At 30.6% G+C, this 18,665-nt stretch overlaps 1 protein-coding gene across 2 annotated transcripts in view; it reads right to left on the bottom strand.

Annotated features, from left to right (window-relative positions):
• The window catches only part of LOC115878769, a 127,724-nt gene extending 110,036 nt beyond the window's left edge, over positions 1-17,688 (bottom strand). For both annotated transcript variants that reach the window (XM_030895360.1, XM_030895361.1), the window contains exon 1: positions 17,618-17,688. The gene's annotated coding sequence lies outside the window, so the exon portion shown is untranslated. The remainder of the gene's footprint in view (positions 1-17,617) is intronic.
• Between the last annotated feature and the right edge of the window lie 977 nt (positions 17,689-18,665).

Below are 18,665 nucleotides of genomic sequence, written 5' to 3'. Positions count from 1 at the left end.
ATTATTTATATATTTTATATTATTTTTTATTGCATTTGATTTTCCGTTTTCAATGTTCTACCGCACATCATTGTTAAGTTTGAAGGCTTATCAATATTGTAACGATAAATAGATTAAATATTTAAAAAAAAGAGCCGGACTTGAAATTAGTCTAAATGATTTTTTTTCAAATATCCAAACAAAAAAAAGTATATAGTGTGGCATATCATTGTACTCAAGAGACCGATTTCTTTCAAAAACTGAAATAAAAAATGCCGTATTTAAAGAAATGAAGTCGGCCTCTGTATCTCTCAAATTATCAGCTAATTTAAAAATCTAAAAATACTGTCAGATAGCCCTAGTAAAGTGGCTATGAGAATGTGCAATTAGTTTTTTGATTTTCTAAAAAGTAACGACAGGAAAAAATAAAATTGATTTTCAAAAAACTACGTGTTTTCCAAAAAATTCAGCAATCCTTGAAATGTGTAAAACTTTTTGACAGCATCTTAGTGAACATCCTAAAGCTCAACTTTGCTCCAATTTAACCATGTTGGTATCTATTACGGTTACCGAGATACCAATGCTCGTACCTCGAATTTGTAGCACTCTGTATAATTTCTTCTTTATTGTTCAGTAAAATTATGGAATATTTCCGATAATAACAAATCATATATCCAATTTAAAAAATAACCAACTCCGTTTTTTCGAGACATTACCTTCAGGTTAATAATGCGTAAGCTCCTTATATCTGAAAATACAATCGGCCGAAAGTGAAATCGAGAGTGTACGGTTCACCTTCCACAAACTTGAATTGAGGTCACCAAATTTGCGCTGTTCAACTTTCGATTTCGCCGTACCGAGACCGGACCAGTAATTGGTACCGCATGACTGTCAATCTGATATAAAAATATTTTTTCCTTAACACAAACTCGATAATTTATTAAATTACTTCTTGTAAATTGGTTTTAAGAATGTAGATGCCTGTTTATCAAATAATAAGAAATATTGCAGTACGTTCTAAATTACAGTGTGATAAATCAGTAATAGTTATTTACGTGAAAGTCTTATTGTCGCTTTGTATATTCATTTTAGCATGATATTAATGCAGTTGCATAATGCACTGCTATTTGTTCTCGCTGCATATACCATATGGTTGCAAATATGCCAACCAGGTAATAAAATACGTTTAAAATTACGACTTAATAAATATATTTTACATTATAAATTACATAAGCATGAACTGAAATATGACATACGAATGTAATGTATGTTAGTTCATTGTTTTAAAAGTTCGTTTTCAAGTTCCTGAAAGATGCATTTATTTTTGTAGACATATATTTTTTAAATTTTTGTTACTAAATTATTTATTACAATGAAAACTATATAATACGATTTAACATATACTACAACAAAATGTAGATAACTACCAACGCCGCCTACATATTTTTAGTTAGGTTTATTTTTTTTAACTGGTTTGAAGAGCAATAACTTTTCGTTCGTACTTGTATAATACTACTGAGTAAAAAATATACATTTACGACGTTTTTTACGCTCGGTTTTACGTAAAAAATAAGGTCTCTTGGTAAAAATCGTTACGAGTAATGATTCTCGAGATATATGGAACCAAAATTATCAATACCTGTCATCATTGACATAAATTGAACATGTTGACTAAATAGTTATTATATTGAAATCAAAAAATTTGAAATTTTTTTATGTCAAAAGTCCAACAGTAACTGTTTTATCATAATTTTTTCGAAGAAAAATTTATGATTAATTTAAAAATATAAAACGTTCCCAAATTTATCATTTCAGTCAAATAACTATCTACAGTACATCTGCTGGATCTGTGTCTATGAAAGGAATGCGGACAAAAAACATTTAAATAAACAACAATATATTTTATACGTCGATTTGACGAGTGCGTCACCGCAAATCGCTCCGCCCACTCATTTTATTGGCTACTTGCAAATTTGTTGAATTTTTATTGATGGGACGCGTCGTCTAATTTTTTACGAAAAACATCGAGAGAATATCGTTTCCCTACTCACGGATACCCCGTAGCCACAGAACGGGCAGACGTACTGTACTCAACATGTTTATTTTTTGTCAATGATGTATTGACTATGTCCATTCTAAATATCTTGAGACCGGTTGCTCGTAGCGATTTTTACCAAGAGACATTTTCTAAGTAAAAAATCACGGAAATGCATATTTTTTCATCCAGTAGTTTTATACAGGTACGGACGAAAAGTTATTACTCTTCAGAACAGTTTAAATACATGTAGGTGGCGCCCCCTACAAATAGGAGTCATTTTGACATACAAAATCAATTTTCTCATATCAAAAAACTCCCAAACACCAATTTTCATCTAAATATTGACGTTAATTCATAAATTATTTTGAAAAAAATCGAAATAAAAATGAAACTTTTACACTCTCTAACTTCGAAACTAAGGACATATAGTTATAATATGATCTTTTTTACTTATTTTTATCTGCAGAATATACTGCCGAAGTTTCCGGAATACAGTTCGGACCACCCTGTATATATTTCTAAATTAATATTTTATTCGAGGAGTATAATACAATAAATCGATAGTCATTTTTGATCGAGTGGCAAGAGGTCTCTCTCAATTTTTCTTAAAAATTTGAAGACACATAACCTAATAGTGATAAATGATGTGCATAGATTGCATAGATCATAACATAGCTAGAGTAAAAAACAACAAAATATTCGAAATATCGAGAATAAATTCCATACCACCACTTTAAGAAATATTATACAGGGTGTCCCGGAAATAAGTGCAAGTATTTTAAGGGGTGATAGATCTGGATAAAAGAAACATATTTTCTCTTTATCGTTTTTCAAATAAGTCCAAAATAACGGGGTTATTTTACTTTGAAAATTTCCAAAAAAATTGATTTTTTGCTAAAATTTTGGGAACCACTGGATCTTTTCTGGATTTTCTTTCTTGTCAATTTAATTTAATACCTATATGTTGCCATACTATCAAGAAATTCTGTTTTTTAACTAAAAACTAAAAAAAATTCGAAAATTTTTTTCAAAGAATTTCGAATTCTCAAAATTTTTTTTCGTGAAAAAAACCTCATAGGCGTGTTCCTGGGGTTGAACTATACTACCAGTTAAAATACTTGCACTTATTTCTGGAACACCCTGTATAACACATACAGAGTGTCAAAAAAATAGTGTATCTAACTTCGGTGGGTGACATGAAACTTCATATGAACATAATGCTTCCCAGAGAAATTACAGCCCTCGAAAGGTCAAATAAAAATAATATATTTTCCTTATTTTTAAAAACACCGGTAAACCGTTTTTCTTGAAATTTGGTACTCTTACACACATTTTAATGCCAAAGCGAATGGCGAAAGTGTAATATTCCGTAATAGCACTGAAAGAGTACGTTCCATTAGGGTAGAGAGTACTAACTTTTGGGGAAGCTAGGCTAGAACCGGAGGAACTATGCTCCCACCCTATCAAGGACCTACATAAGTTAGTGCAGGGCACAGGGATAGGAGAATGGGAGCAGATATAGAATGAGGACAAACACAATAGACCTCACAGGTCGCAGTGTTTCCGACAGAGGACGGCCCCTTGTGAAAAAAAAAGAGACTACTACTGGTGGTACTTCTTTTATTCTCATGGATGCAGTAATTTCAACTGTGTTTCAAATGATATAAAAAACTAGACCTTTTTTACATAAAACAGGTGCTCTTCTTTAGTTCGGAACATTGAACGGTTTTCAAGATATTTCCGTTTAGAGTTTCGATGCATAGATTTTAGCATTAGCGAAATCAGGAGATTAATACATTTAACATTTCTTTACATTTTATCATTTTACTAATACTAAAATTGATGCATCGTAATCTTTAAACGCAACTAAAGTACAGCTCGGGATCTCTACCTACTACCAGAAATCAACAGACGAATTAAGTTGGCCTGGAGTATTTATGGAGGAAACTCAATCATATTCAAATCTAATTCAAATCTAATGCAAATCTAATCACTTCGTCTAAAGAAGAAAACATTTGAGTCATGACCTATGCATTCGAAACCTGGACACTTAAAACCAGTTTCCTTATAATGTCTTAAGGAAACTGGAGGTCGCACAACGCTCAAAGAATTATGCTGGGTGAAGTTATGGATGGAATTATGCAAGAAAGACCGTAAAAGAATAGAGTGGATACGCCAAAAGACCCAGGTAATAGATGTCATCCACCGAATAAAATCCCTCAAGTGGCAATATGTAGGACACCTGGCAAGGAGAATGGACAACAGATGGACCACAAAAATTACAGTACCTACGAGGAATTAAGAGACCTAGAAGAAGACCGAATCTGAGATGGGTACCATGTTATTAGAAAATTAGCAGGGATAACTTGGGCTCGCATAGCCAACAATAGACAACAATGATGGACCCAACTACAAAGAGAGGAGGGTATCTAAAAATATGTGAGGGAGGCTAGACCATAATTGGAAATGGTTGAATAAGCTGACAATGATGACATAAACAATTAAAAGATGAGAATCCCGATATAAAATAAAATTACAAAACTGATATTAGTAATTTATTCAATTATAAATAACAATAATTACAAAATACAATATGATTAATCGAAATTTCATAGATACACAAACTGGTTAGCGCACTTATATGCTCGAGCATTGGTATGCGCAATACATTTCTGTACATTAAATATATATTAAATCTAAATAAAAATGTGCAACTTCTACATTAAACAAAAAATTTTTGAACGTGATAAAATATTTTAACAGCATAACATATAAAACAATCGAGAGATTAACAAAGTAATAATTCAATGGAATAGGTGCCCGGTGGCGTAGAGGTACAGGCTCGTCTACCAATCTCAAGTTGTTGTGAGTTCGAATCCTACACCCGGCATTTCATCAGCCGACTATTTTTATTAAAATAAAAATATTTTGGGTACCTAGGTCGACTCAGCCTTAAATGCGTACTTGGGATTCACAATCCTGAGGTAATAATCGGCGATTGAAGCGTAGTGCTAGCCACATTACCTTCCTTGTATACCGAATGGCTCTAGCATGGCAAGCTGTACCTTGCTACTCCTAAGGCGTTAAACGCTATATACGGGAGCTCCTATTATTATATAATTCAATAACAGTTGACTACAAAAGCAGTATTACTCTGAAAGGGATGTTTTTAAAATCTAATTTAAATTTGTTAATACTTTCTTTATCGGTAATCTTTTAATTCCTAATCAAAAAAGAAACCAATCTGTCTACATTCTTATAAAAAGTATTGTTCGGTGAAGTATTGTTCAGACCAATTTTGTTTCACTAAAATTAAATATTACCCCTATCAGCTAATGAAAAATTATAAATATGTACCTCAAATTTATATTAATTTTCTCTTAAATTTAAAAGAAATAATAATTATTAAATTAATTTTGGTTTAGTTTCGTTGATTCTCAGATCACACTGTTGTTTGTAGTCACTTAATTCAATTGGTAGATATTAAAAGTTAGCTGCAAAATTATTGCAAAATAAACCAATGATTCTAAGAAACAAAAAAAACTGATGTTAAAGTTAGTATTATAAACAAGGTTAAAAGGAGAAAATCTTAATACAAATAAAAACTAGATAAATGTTATTTATCTCTCTTGAAGCCTATTTTTGTGACGCTAAATTATTATGTCTTACGGAAATATTCGATTTCTGTACAAGACACATGACATGAGACGATGGCATAAAACTGTTCTCTACATTTCTAAACTTTCCACAATGCACAACTTTTCAAACTCACCTAATAGTGTACCTTCTTTGGAAGTCTTATAATAATTAAACTAATAGGATATGTGAGAAAGAGTACTTAAATAAATGTGTGTATCATAAAATGTTTAATTAAGCTAAGAAATTTAAGACTGGCAAATTTTCACAGTAAACAACATTCTTTTTATTACATGTTTACTATACATCTCCTTGAATTCCAGAAGGGAAATAAAGAGTTTTAAAGGTGCAGTTTCAGTTAATTGTGTTTGTTTTGACCAACCTGGTTAGACCGTTTCTGTGAATTTGAGAGTTTCACGGAATTTTGATGATGCCAAATAAAGGCCAATTTTAAAGAAATATTTTTTTTTATTTAAACTTTTGAAACAGTAAAACGCTAAAAATTATAACTGGAAAAGAATTATTTAATTTTATTGTGTGTAAATAAAATATTCATAGTTTTGGTATTTTGTTTTATTACTACATTACTGAAAATTCATTAGTTTTATTTAAAAAGTTTTTTTATACACGGTGAGTTTTTAATAAGAGCAAATATTTTTGGGGCTGGTAGATCTCTTTTCTGTATTTTGTTCAAAGACATCTAACTAAAGGAGAGATACGACAAGTGTTTTTTTTAATCAACAATCATAAAAAGTAAGTTTAATTTAATTTTTGATTTGTAATACACAAGTGCAAACCTAAATTATGTACTAGGGTGTATTTCAGAAAAATATTTTAATTTCTACAAGGTGGCTCAAAAAAGTGTGAGTGGATCGGAATGATTTTTTCAAATGGAACACCCTGTATATCATTGAATTTTTGGCTTCCTTTCAGATCACTTTACATAATCGTAAGATATGAGTAAATATATTTCAATAGTTTCAGAGATATTAATAAATAAATAAAAAATATATATTTTCAGCCTTTCTAAAAAAAATATTAAAAATACAAGGACTGTCCTTGAAATCAAAACTATATTAGGTATTTACTTTAGATGGTCTGTACTTCTTTGCTATAAAAATGGTAATCGTAAATTATACAGCATGTTTAAAATTCTACGCCAAACTTTCTAAAATATAAAATAGTTTTTCTTTGTTTTTTTTAAATCGAACACCATGTATATTATTTTTTCAATAGACGGAGAACTAAAAAAAAGGAACATTTTTTTGTATTTGGAGTATTTTAAAAAAAATTTTACGGTTCCGGAGATATTCGCGGTTTTATATTTCATATGGTATTTTCTACAGTGATTTTTTATCAAAACCACCCAATAATTTTTCTCTCGTATTTTTTCTCTCCGTTGAACGAGCCATATATGAAATAGTACTGTGTGTATCTGCAAAATCATGAAAAATTTTGATATACTTTAAATATAAAAAGATTCATTTTTTAACTCTCCATCTAATAAAAAATTAAATTCATGTTTTTGTAATAATATTTTTAAGAAACGTTGAAAAATAATATATTTTTTACATATTTATTAATATCTCTGAAATTATCGAAATATACCTACTTATATCTTAGGATTATGTAAAGTGATCTGAAAGGAAGCCAAAAATGCAATAATATACAGGGTGTTCCATTAAAAAAATATATCCCGAACAACTCACACTTTTTTGAGCCACTCTATAGAAGGTTAAATATTTTCCTGAAATACATCCTCGTACATACTTTTGGTCTGCACTTTAACAAAATTCTCAAATTTTTTATTCTAGGAGCTACAGATGCCGGATGCACTATTGGTCCGGCAGATCTTTTTCTACAATACATAGATTACAATTATTTAAGTTAAGTTTTTTTTGCTACATTTGCAGATTCTGTTTCAATGACTCCATCATAATTAGAAATGCATTTATTTTAAATATCTAACCGCATTTCAATTTAAATCTAAAACAGTATGAAAACTAAAACAATTACATTATCGCTGTCTGAAATCTACAAGCCGGATTTTGTGTAGAAACAACCACTAAACAGTTGCTCACCTTGGACATTGCGACATTTTTTACAGGGTCCAATGGACAACGCCTAACTTAGTAGTATGTACCCAATACTATAATTTACAACCGAGGAATAATTGCATTACTGTTTTACTGTGTAATATATTGCGGTAAACATACACTGAAATAAGAAAACTACGGGATGAGCGTGTATGTAGGTACCTTATAATTAAACACAAAGCAATTAAAACTACCTTAAAGTTAGATACTGTCATGTACGAACTTTACAGTATGTGATTTATTAAAATAACTTTCAATAGAACAGGGGGTTATTAATATTGGCATGTACAGGGTGTTTTGTAAGTTATCTAAAATATTTCAGAGTGCGGGTCCTCATGGTTTCTAAGATTTTTTTTATGTAAACACGGGGATTACTTCCTTTCTGTTCTACAGGATGTTTAAAACTAAAAAAATTGAATGTCCCGCCATATGTCGGAAACTACTTTAGGTATAATTTTGGTATTTCCAGGTATTAATGAAGTTCGTTTCCAGTTGTCCTACTCGAACCAGTAACGTCCGTACACAAAAACACTTGGTTTATTTGACTAAAATAAATGTTTATATATAAGTTTTTTTTAGAAAACAGGTTAGCTGAATTAAATAATTTTATATCAAAGCATATTTCTTCTCTTACAGTAATTTTAGTAGTAAAAGCATGCCTTTGCTTTTTGACACACAAACAAAGCTAATAGTCTAAGAGCTGGCAACATAAAAAACCTTATCATCGTTACAGAGCTAATTTTTTGTTTGAAGTATCCTTTTGTGAAGCCATTATGAAATAGTCATGTCTGCCAGCGCGATCCAGGGGCTTAAAGCGGGGGCGGCCAATCGAAAGGGTGAAATTTTGACACTAAAAATATTATAAGATACATGAGTTATAATTGTGAAAATAGCTTTTATTTATTATTAAGAAACGTGGAAAATTGTTGGCAGACATTTTTCTAGTCGCTAAAATGCCGACAGACAACGCGAAAGAGGCATTAAATTTTAAAAATTATAAAAAAATGATATTTGAAGAATGAAACAAATTATGGCATATTTGCATGCCGATTGGTGAAATGTCATATCTATTTATTTTAAAAGCCGTATGCAAAAGGGCATACAAAAAGATCGTGGCTCAATCAGCTGCAGAGAGTTATCAAAAGCGCGATATTACTCTAGCGCTTTATTCAGGGAACGCTGGCCGCCTCATCCATTTAAGTATAGATAAATCATATAATATACGATTATATTATAAATATATTTTTTTATTATTTCAATAACGATTTTTTTTGTCTGACCTTTTGCAGACGGCTTTTTAAATTAATTAACAATAAACATGACATTCCACCAACCGACATGCATGTATGCGATGACTTTCTTTTGTCAAAATTCTATGCCTATTTCGCGTTGTCTGCCGGCATTTCAGACACGAGAAAAATGTCTCAACAATTTTACACGTTTTCTAATAATAAATAAAAGCTATTTGGCGATTATAACTCGTGTACCTTATAATATTTTTAGTGTCAAAATTTCACCCTTTCGATTGGCCGCCCCCGCTTTAAGCCCCGGGATCGCGCTGGCAGACATGACTATTTCACAATGGCTACACAAAAGGAAACTTCACATAAAAAAATAGCCATGTAACGATGATAAGGTTTTTTATGTAGCCAGCTCTCGGTCTATAAGAAAATATAATCTTTAGTGTTTTTGTAACGTCACTGTCATTTAAATTATATTATTGTTGGCTGAAGTCACTGTCATTGAAGTTGTTGTTTGTTGGCTGTTGCTCTCTAGTAGAGAGGGTATTTAAGTTCAAAAGTTGATCTCTACCATGTTCAATTAAAACAGCAATAAATATAAATATAAATAAATAAATAAATAAATAAATAAATAAATCTTTATTCATCGTTGGAGTATACAAACAGATATAAATATAAATATATACTTCTGCAACTCATAAGACTAGTCAGAGAAAAAGTAGAAAAAAAAGAGAAAAAGTACTTAAATTACACCTAAAAATCTAAAAATTCCTTTACCGAATAGAATACATTATTCAATAAGAAACTCCGCAGTTTGTTTTTGTAATTATCCTGATCCAAATTGGGCACAATTTAAGAAATCTTATTAAAACATTTTATGCCTAAGTATGACGGTGCATTCTGACTCACAGTCAGCCTTGAGTATGGTAGATGTAGATCACTGGCAAATCTAGTCTCATGAGAATGATAATCACTGTTTAATTGAAACTTATTGCTGTTAGTATATATATTCAAAATTAATTGATAAATGTACATGTTGGGAAGTGACATTATGTTATGCATTCTAAATAGTGGTCTGCAAGTTGTGTCAGGTGATACATTAAGCATATACCTTAAAACCTTTTTTTGCATGTTGAAAGTTTTTTGAAAGTGAGAGGAGGATCCCCAGGATATCAGACCATACTGTAGGATCGACTGTACTAGGCCAAAGTAAACAAGTCTCAGTATATCCATACTAACATTTGTACGTAGCGTTCTAATTAAGAAGCAAACACTGCTAAGTTTTGTACATAAAATATCTATTGAATAGACCATGTTAGTTTTTGGTCCAAATTAAGACCCAGAAATTTCACTACGTTATCATTTCTTATTGACTGTCCTTCAACTGCTACATATAGGCTGTAGTCCACACTAACATTTTTTGGAAGAAATCGTATAAGAGCTGTCTTTTGAGAATTTAATATAAGGCCGTTATTAGTGCAATATTTATTAAAATTATTAGAAATCTTATTACATTTATCAATCATTTTATATAAATCTATATCACTTACTAGTGTATTTGTGTCATCCGCATATAAAAGAGAATATCCTGTACCATTAAAACACTTATGTACATCATTTGTAAATATAATAAAAAACAAAGGTCCCAATATAGAGCCTTGAGGAACGCCCTTGTTAATATTTGCTCTACTAGATTTAGCGCCATTAACTGTAACGGTCTGTGTTCTATTTGATAAATATGAGGCAGCCCAGTTCAATGGTATACCCCGTACTCCCACAGAATATAACTTCTCTAGCAAAAGCTTATGATCAATACTATCGAAAGCTCGGCTTAGGTCGTAAAACAAACCAACAGTATGTTCACGATTATTCAGTGATTTGTAAATATATTCCAGACAATCATAAATTGCAGTTTGTGTCGATCTATTCTGCCTGAAGCCATGTTGGTTTTCATTTAATATCTTATATTTATTTAAAAAATTTACAAGTCTTCTAGAATATGCTTCTTCAAAAACTTTTGATATTTGACTCTGAATACAAATCGAACGATAATTGTTTCTATCTCTATTATCACCCTTGCCTTTATAAAGTGGTATACATTTAGATTCTTTTATGAGTTGTGGAAATTCCCCACATTTAAATGATTCATTTATCAAATACGAAAGAGGCCAACATATTATGTCGGTGACATATCTGAGAGCTTTCCCATGAATTTCGTCGATCCCTGCTGAACATTTTTTTGTCGTTTTTATTAAGATTTCTCTTGTTTCTTGTACGTCTATGTCCTTAATAAACAAACTAGATGGGCCCACAAATTCAAAAAATATATCTTTAAAATTTGGATCAGGACAATTTTTTACGACTTCCAAAAAATGAGTGTTAAAACTGTTACATGTATGAATATTATCATTGGTAATTAAATTACCATGATCATCATTAATTAATATTAAGGGATGCCTAGTAAAACCATTCTTACATCTAGATTCATTTATAATTTTCCAGCACTCCTTAGGTAAATTTGCTGCATTTTGTATCCTCAAATTATTATTTTGGGATTTAGCGTATTGTACTTTATTTTTATAAATTTGTAATAATTGTTTATATTTCAATGTATAGAATTCATTGTTTAAGTTTTTTTCAAGTTCTTTCATTTCACATAACATGCTATGTAACTCCTTAATTTAGGGGATAACCAGTTCTTTCTCTTTCTTTTTATGTTATTTCTCATTATTGGAAAAGTACAATTATAATGAAAGAGCAAAGTATTATAAAATGCAGCAAACCCACCCTGAAAAGTTTCAGCGATATATGTATCTGCCCATTGCTCATTTTCAATAACATTATAAAAAATATTCATATTTGTCTTATTTAATTTTCTACAATAAATATATGAATCTGTCCTTAATGTTTGATATTTAAAATTAAATTTACATAACTGATATCTATGATCTGAATAAAAAACTGACGATACAGCTAACACTTCACAGTCCAGCACATTAGAAAATATATTGTCAACAAAAAACAAGTTGAGCTCGAGCCCTGTACTCTAGTAGCTTCATTAATATGGGATGATATATCATATTCTAATAATAAATTTAATAAATCTTTTTATTACCTGACTCCCCAAATAAATTGATGTTTACATCACCACACATTATATACTGATCATTACTATTATAAATGGATCCTAAAAGGTCATTTAATTTTTTTAAAAATTCAGCCACAGGACTGTCAGGGGTTCTGTAGACAGACAGTACATACAAATTGAATTTCAATATTTCATTTTTTAGTACCAAAGCACATGCCTCAAATTCTTTTTCAATAGATTTTGTGTACACTATTTTATGAGCTTGAATATTTGATTTAACAATTAAACAAACACCACCGCGATTATTTTGCCGACAGAAAGCAGATACAATTTTATACCTCTCTGGACATACAAAGTCAAGTTCACTATCCTTACACCAGTGTTCTACGAGTGACACAATATCTGGGTCCTCTTGATTGAGTGTTATATTTAGCGCACTTTTTTTTCCCTGCATACAAGCTATGTTCAAATTCATCACCCTTAATTTACATTTCACGTCAAATTCTGCTTCTTCAAAGATTTCGTAAGATTTCTCTGTTTCAAGAGATTGGGAAATCGTAGTCTCGTTTGTGTTCGTTGTGTACTTTTCTATATTTGAGTTTTGCGTTCTAAAAAATCTTGGTAATTAATACTCTCTTTAAATCTTGTTAGCCTTCGTTGGTATACAGGGCAGCTCTTGTCTCGTGCTGAATGATTGAAGTCACTCAAATTAAATTTGTCACAATTTCCACACTTGTATTCGACTACATTACAGTTTTTAAATGAATGACAACCCCCACATTTATGGCAACATTCCTTTTGACTGCAATATTTTGCCACGTGGCCAAAGCCACAACAGCTAAAGCACATACGAGGTTGAAATGCTCTTGTATATACACAGTAGTCAAGTCAAAATTAATTTTCCCTTTTTTCAGAAACCACTTTGCAATGTGTGGTGATGCTTGGATTATCCAATTTTCTTTTACTGGATTTCTGCAGGTTCTTTTAGCTACAATTTTTATTTCTTGTGTTATATCTGTGATTGAAAGCCGATACAACTAGATTTAAAACTCCACTAAAGTAACTGCCCACTAATAAAACTAATATAACTTTTTAATCACAGTGATATTACAAAATACATAAACATGACAAAATGTGCTAAAAATATATATAATTATTGTTTGGGCAGTAATCTAGAGGCCGAATCTAAAAATAATTTCAAAGTGTGTAACTTAATAATAAGCAAATTTTAAGCTTCGCTCACTCTATACATAATTTATATTTATACGAATACAGTTTGAAAAGAAAATCTTAGTGAAAGATTACGTTTTAAAGATCTATAAAGATTCCAGATATAGACATATATTTACACTCAGCGCACCGGCACGAAAAACGGGCACATTAAAATTTTGATATATTTTAAAGATTTATATATTATGTTCTAGTGGACCGATTTTGACGATTTTAAGCAATTTAGAGCTAAATTATTTAACTTTTTAGTATCTCTTTCTAAAATGAAATTAAAAGTTTCCTTCTGTCAATTATACGAGGGAAAACAAAATATTGATATTTTGGTGAAAGTTTGAAACACCCCGTGGAATATGTTAGCAAAACGAGAAATTTAAAAATTATTTTATCTTCTAGGTACATTTTTTATCGATAGTTTGGTTTTTGATTCATTTCAATAACTTTATTTTTATTTGAGATATTCGTTTTTAAATAAAACAGTAACAGTCTACAGGAGTTTTAGCATTGATTTTGGGTCCTCATCAATACACATATAAAATATTTTTTTTTGGTGAGGGAGTGGTTTAAAAATCTACGTCAATGAGTTAAGAAGCTCTTAACTCACGCATTTTGAGTGAGTTAAAAGCTTCTTAACTCACGAATTTTCATTACCGCACTCTTTGTTTAGATGACTACCAAAGACAAAAAATATTTTGCAAACCTTTATTTTGCACTAAATTGGAAAATATGTTATGAGTACCTTTTCATTTCCATAGTTGTGTACTTTTTTTTTCGGTGCACCATTTTTCATACTTAGAGTATGTATATTCATACTTCTGTTTCAATCTTGCTGGAAGCAATCCAGAAATGGCTCTGAATGCCTCTTCTTCAATGTCAGAGGGAATACTTTCCAAATCGCTCATTTTATAAACTAGTGACATCAGTATTATTTACTGTCATATTGACATTGCCATGCATGGTGTTATTTGAACAAAGGTATTAAGGTAATTGTTTTTAGGATAGGTATATAGTTAAGAACTCAGTTAAGTACAATAATTTTTAAAACTCATTGTGTGTTTTTATAGTTAGATACAAGAGTTAGACGTAAATAAAATATTGTACAATATACGCGAGTGTATTGTACAATACACTCCAAATTTGTACAATAAACAAACCAAACTCCATTAAGATACTTGTGTGGTTACACAACTCGTACTACGCACTCGTGCAACTTTCACACGCATATCTTAATGATGCTATTAACTCACTTGTATCGTAAATATCTATTATAGACAAATAGTGATCATTCCCATGTGATCACCAACCCATCACCATCTCGAGAGTGACGCTCAGATCGACCCTAGAAAGTGTGGGACTTGGATTTAGTGATGGGAATAATCGAATTATATTCACCATCGAATAATTAGTAATAATTCATATTTTACAATCGAATTAATAATTCGAATTATTTAGTAGTATTATAAATTTAACCTAAAAATAAATTCGTCCCAGCTAGTGCTCGTCTAGGGGCTATTTTAAACAAATCTGAACCATTGCCATACCTATATTCTATCACTGAATAAAAAATAAAAAAAAAAATTCTTTATTTAATGTATTCTATTAACTGTGCCGAAGCCGTTTAATAAATTAAACCATAATTTAAAGTTTTAAATTTAAAAGTGCCGAGTTTATGATTGTTTCAATTCCTATTGAAAAGCTCATATCTAAAATAAAAGCTTCTTCAAAAACGATATAAGTATGTCCTTGTTTACGTGCGGTTCGTATTTCTTTTTATTTTATCAGTTGCAATCAATAATTATTTAGATAAAAGAAGAAAATTAATTTTAGTGTTCGGTGAAATTTGGGTGAGATGGAAATGAACCAAATAATAGTAGTATTCTTTCGTTCTGAACGAAATGAAAATTTTCACTTAAACTGATTTATTCCTACGTGGTATAGGAAATAACAATGATTTCTGGATTCCGATTCCCTTTCCCGAAAATTTTCAGTTCGTTCAGAACGAAAGAATACTACTAGTAGTACTATACTAATTACTAATATTCGTATTTGTCCATAAGAGGTTATGTTTTATGTTCATTTGTAATTCGGTTACCACAGATATAATATAAAATACTACTAATTTTTATCTCGATATATCGAAAAAGATAATTCGAATTAGTTAGTTTTAATTTACTATCGAATTAGTCGTATTATTTAATTCGAATTTTCTCAACACTACTTAGATTGTTACCCACTAAAAACTCCACCTCCGAGGAACCAGCTACCGTGTCGTAGATGACTACCATGGTCATCTATTACTTATAAAATAGTGATTACTGTTTTTGTAATGTCACTGTCATTGAAAAGTCATATTATTATTGTTTATTGACGTTTATGCTATTAGAAATCGTCGAGAAATCGTTTTAAATTCTGAAATATCAGCTATTGCTGTTTTAATTGATCATGGTAGAGATCAACTTTTGAACATAAAATCATATCTGCTAGAATAACTGCACCATAGACAAAAATATTATGATTTTTTAAACACAGTTACAATACATAAATCATGAACACTATTTTATAGGTCTGTTGACTAGGACCCAAAGCAGAGCAATGGTTTTAATGTAAAAAATACGAAAAAATTATAGTTTTGTCTTCAAAAGCGAATATCTCCAAAAAAAATCTATTGAGATGAATCAAAAAGTAAACTATCGAGGAAATATACTCCTAGGTGATAAAATAATGTCTACATTCCTTGCTTTGTTAACGTACTCCACAGGGTGTTCCAAACTTCCACCAAAATATCAACATTTTGTTTCCTTCGTGTAATTGACAGATGGAAACTTTCATTTTTAATTTAGAAAGAGATAGATACTAAAAAGTAAAATAATTTAGTTACAAATTGCTTAAAAAATCATCAAAATCGGTGCACTAGAACACAACATACATATATAAGTTTGAAATACATGAAAATTTAGTTAAGGTGCCCGTTTTTCGTGCCGGTGCGCGGTGGGTGTATCTACATACCAGTCAATGTCTAGATATAAAATGTATCTAGAATCTAGAACCATAACTGTATAAAAATAATGCCAATTTTCTAAAATTAGAGTATTTAAAAACTTGATAACAAGTAGTAAACTCTGATTTCAAGGTTGGTGTAGTAGCATATTGTTTTGATTAATGCAAATATGAGTCTGTTAAATGCAGAAAAAAGTCGATATAATGTGTAGTGCACCAAGTAATTCCTTAATAATAATTGAAACGAAAAACGTCAAAAGAAGAATCAACACTATTAACAGAAGAAAGTAAAATCAAAATAAATTTGCTAGAAAACACTTTTAAGTAAACATTGTATATTGCCTTGTACCTATATGCGTAAAATTATAATAGGTAGATATCTATCACAATCAGTGAACAGTACGTATTCAAGTTTCAAGGCAAATATGACTTACCTTGAACGTTAAAAAACAGTTACGCTTGGCTAAAAGATAAAATGTCGAGTAGAAAATTTAAAATAGACTTGTTTACTAAGTATGGTTCACTTACTTTATCTTAATGTTTTAAGTTTTCAGCATTTAAACATAGATACGATGTTTTAAAAATAACAATAAAAACTAACAAATTATGCAGTACCTACAGCTATACATTTTAAAAATATAAATTTTGTGTTTTGTTTTAATAATTAAATATAATTATTCAATTATTGGATTGCCGCATTAAAAGCTCTTTGCTGCATAAAAATATACCCATATTTAAAAGAGTTTTTTGTCAATGTGGTATTTGATCGTCGATCGAAGAGATTGTTTAGGTTAGAATTAATTTCGGGAGACGATAATGCAATTTTATCGTCGTGTATAAAACAATATTTTTTTCCATAGGGAGTTACGTTTTAAAAAATATTCAGAAATTATTATTTCAAGGAATTTATTACGAGTAGAAAACATATTGTGCTGGGTTAGCGTTGGTTTCTATGTAATTTGACAAATAAATAAAGCTTTCTCATTAGTTGTCAGTTTTGAGTCAATATTTTTTAATTCTCTTTCGTGTCGATTGCTGATTGAATTGGAGCCAGAAATGGCTCAAAACGAAATAAGTAAATTACCAACAGATATTCAGACTGAGGCGACAAACGCCATATCCAAACTACTTCCAATTAAATCCCGAATAACTTATGAAAAGGAACATAAACATTTTCAAAAAATGGAAGCAATTAAAAAACGTGCGAGAAGAAATAAAGTTTTCAACCTATACTCGCTGTTAAAGTATCATTTAATCCACCCTTAAGCGATTAAAGTACTATTTTATCTACTATTTTTGATTAACTAAATCTTACCTTTTATTATACACTTTTCACTATTAGCTTTGTATTAGGTTCATTGTTTCTGCATAGAACCTGAAACAAAAGAGGTAGTTTCATCAGTAAAGAGTTAAATATGAACTAGAAATAGATAATTTATTATATAATATATCTGATAAATATAATAAGAAAACTCATTATGGACATGGTTTTAAACATTAAATTTTGTAACCTTGATTTGGACAATACTGATTTGGACATATTCACCGGGTGTTGACGTAACCGTGTCAATATTAGATATCTTATTCTATATTCCCTTGTATATCCTTATTCATATTTCTATAATAATTTTGACTTGGCAATTGCACGGCAACATAATTATAAAGGAATTATCTACTATTTCGATTACTAAGTAAATTTAAACAGTGACACCAGAACCGTTCTGCTTCCCAAGTGGAAACCAACTTAAAACGGAACTCAAGAATCTGGAAGACTCCGTTTATAACCTGGAATCCTCGTCCTCCAACGGTCTAAGACACTCAAAGAGATATTTCACAGGACTACTGAGAATAGTAAAAAAATCAACATTTTCTTTGATTAAGTAATAACAATCTTTGAATTTTCACGGTTTTTTTAACAGGACACTGTCTCCTCAATGGACATCAAGTACCGTATGATCGAAAAACGGCGTCAGTGATGGCTATGAAATGAAGATCGCTGTCATTATATATGTAAAATTATATGGGAAATGTCAATGGTTGTCATTTCCAAGCCAACTGGATGCCGTTTTTTTTCGATCAACAGCGAATGCAGATTTTGTGGGGAAAATGGAGTAACACCAGAACACCTCATCACTGAGTCTACCGATACGACAATCCTTCGTGTCATAAACTTCAGTAAGACTGATATCGGAGATGGAGAACTAACTTCTGTAAAACCGTCCTAGATACTGGCTTTTGTCAAAACCCCGAGACTGTAGGATGAGTTATAACTCAAGAAACAAAATAGATATATAAGGTCTTCCCCCTTACTTACAATCTACAATAAAAAAATCACGTCCTTTACAAAGATGCAACCGGGGGGG

The sequence above is a fragment of the Sitophilus oryzae genome, unplaced genomic scaffold, assembly GCF_002938485.1.
Source record: "Sitophilus oryzae breed Bouriz unplaced genomic scaffold, Soryzae_2.0 scaffold_1522_pilon_pilon, whole genome shotgun sequence".
Lineage (NCBI taxonomy): Eukaryota > Metazoa > Arthropoda > Insecta > Coleoptera > Curculionidae > Sitophilus > Sitophilus oryzae.
Note: the sequence above shows the minus strand (reverse complement) of the source record. Positions and strands in the feature narration are given on the sequence as shown.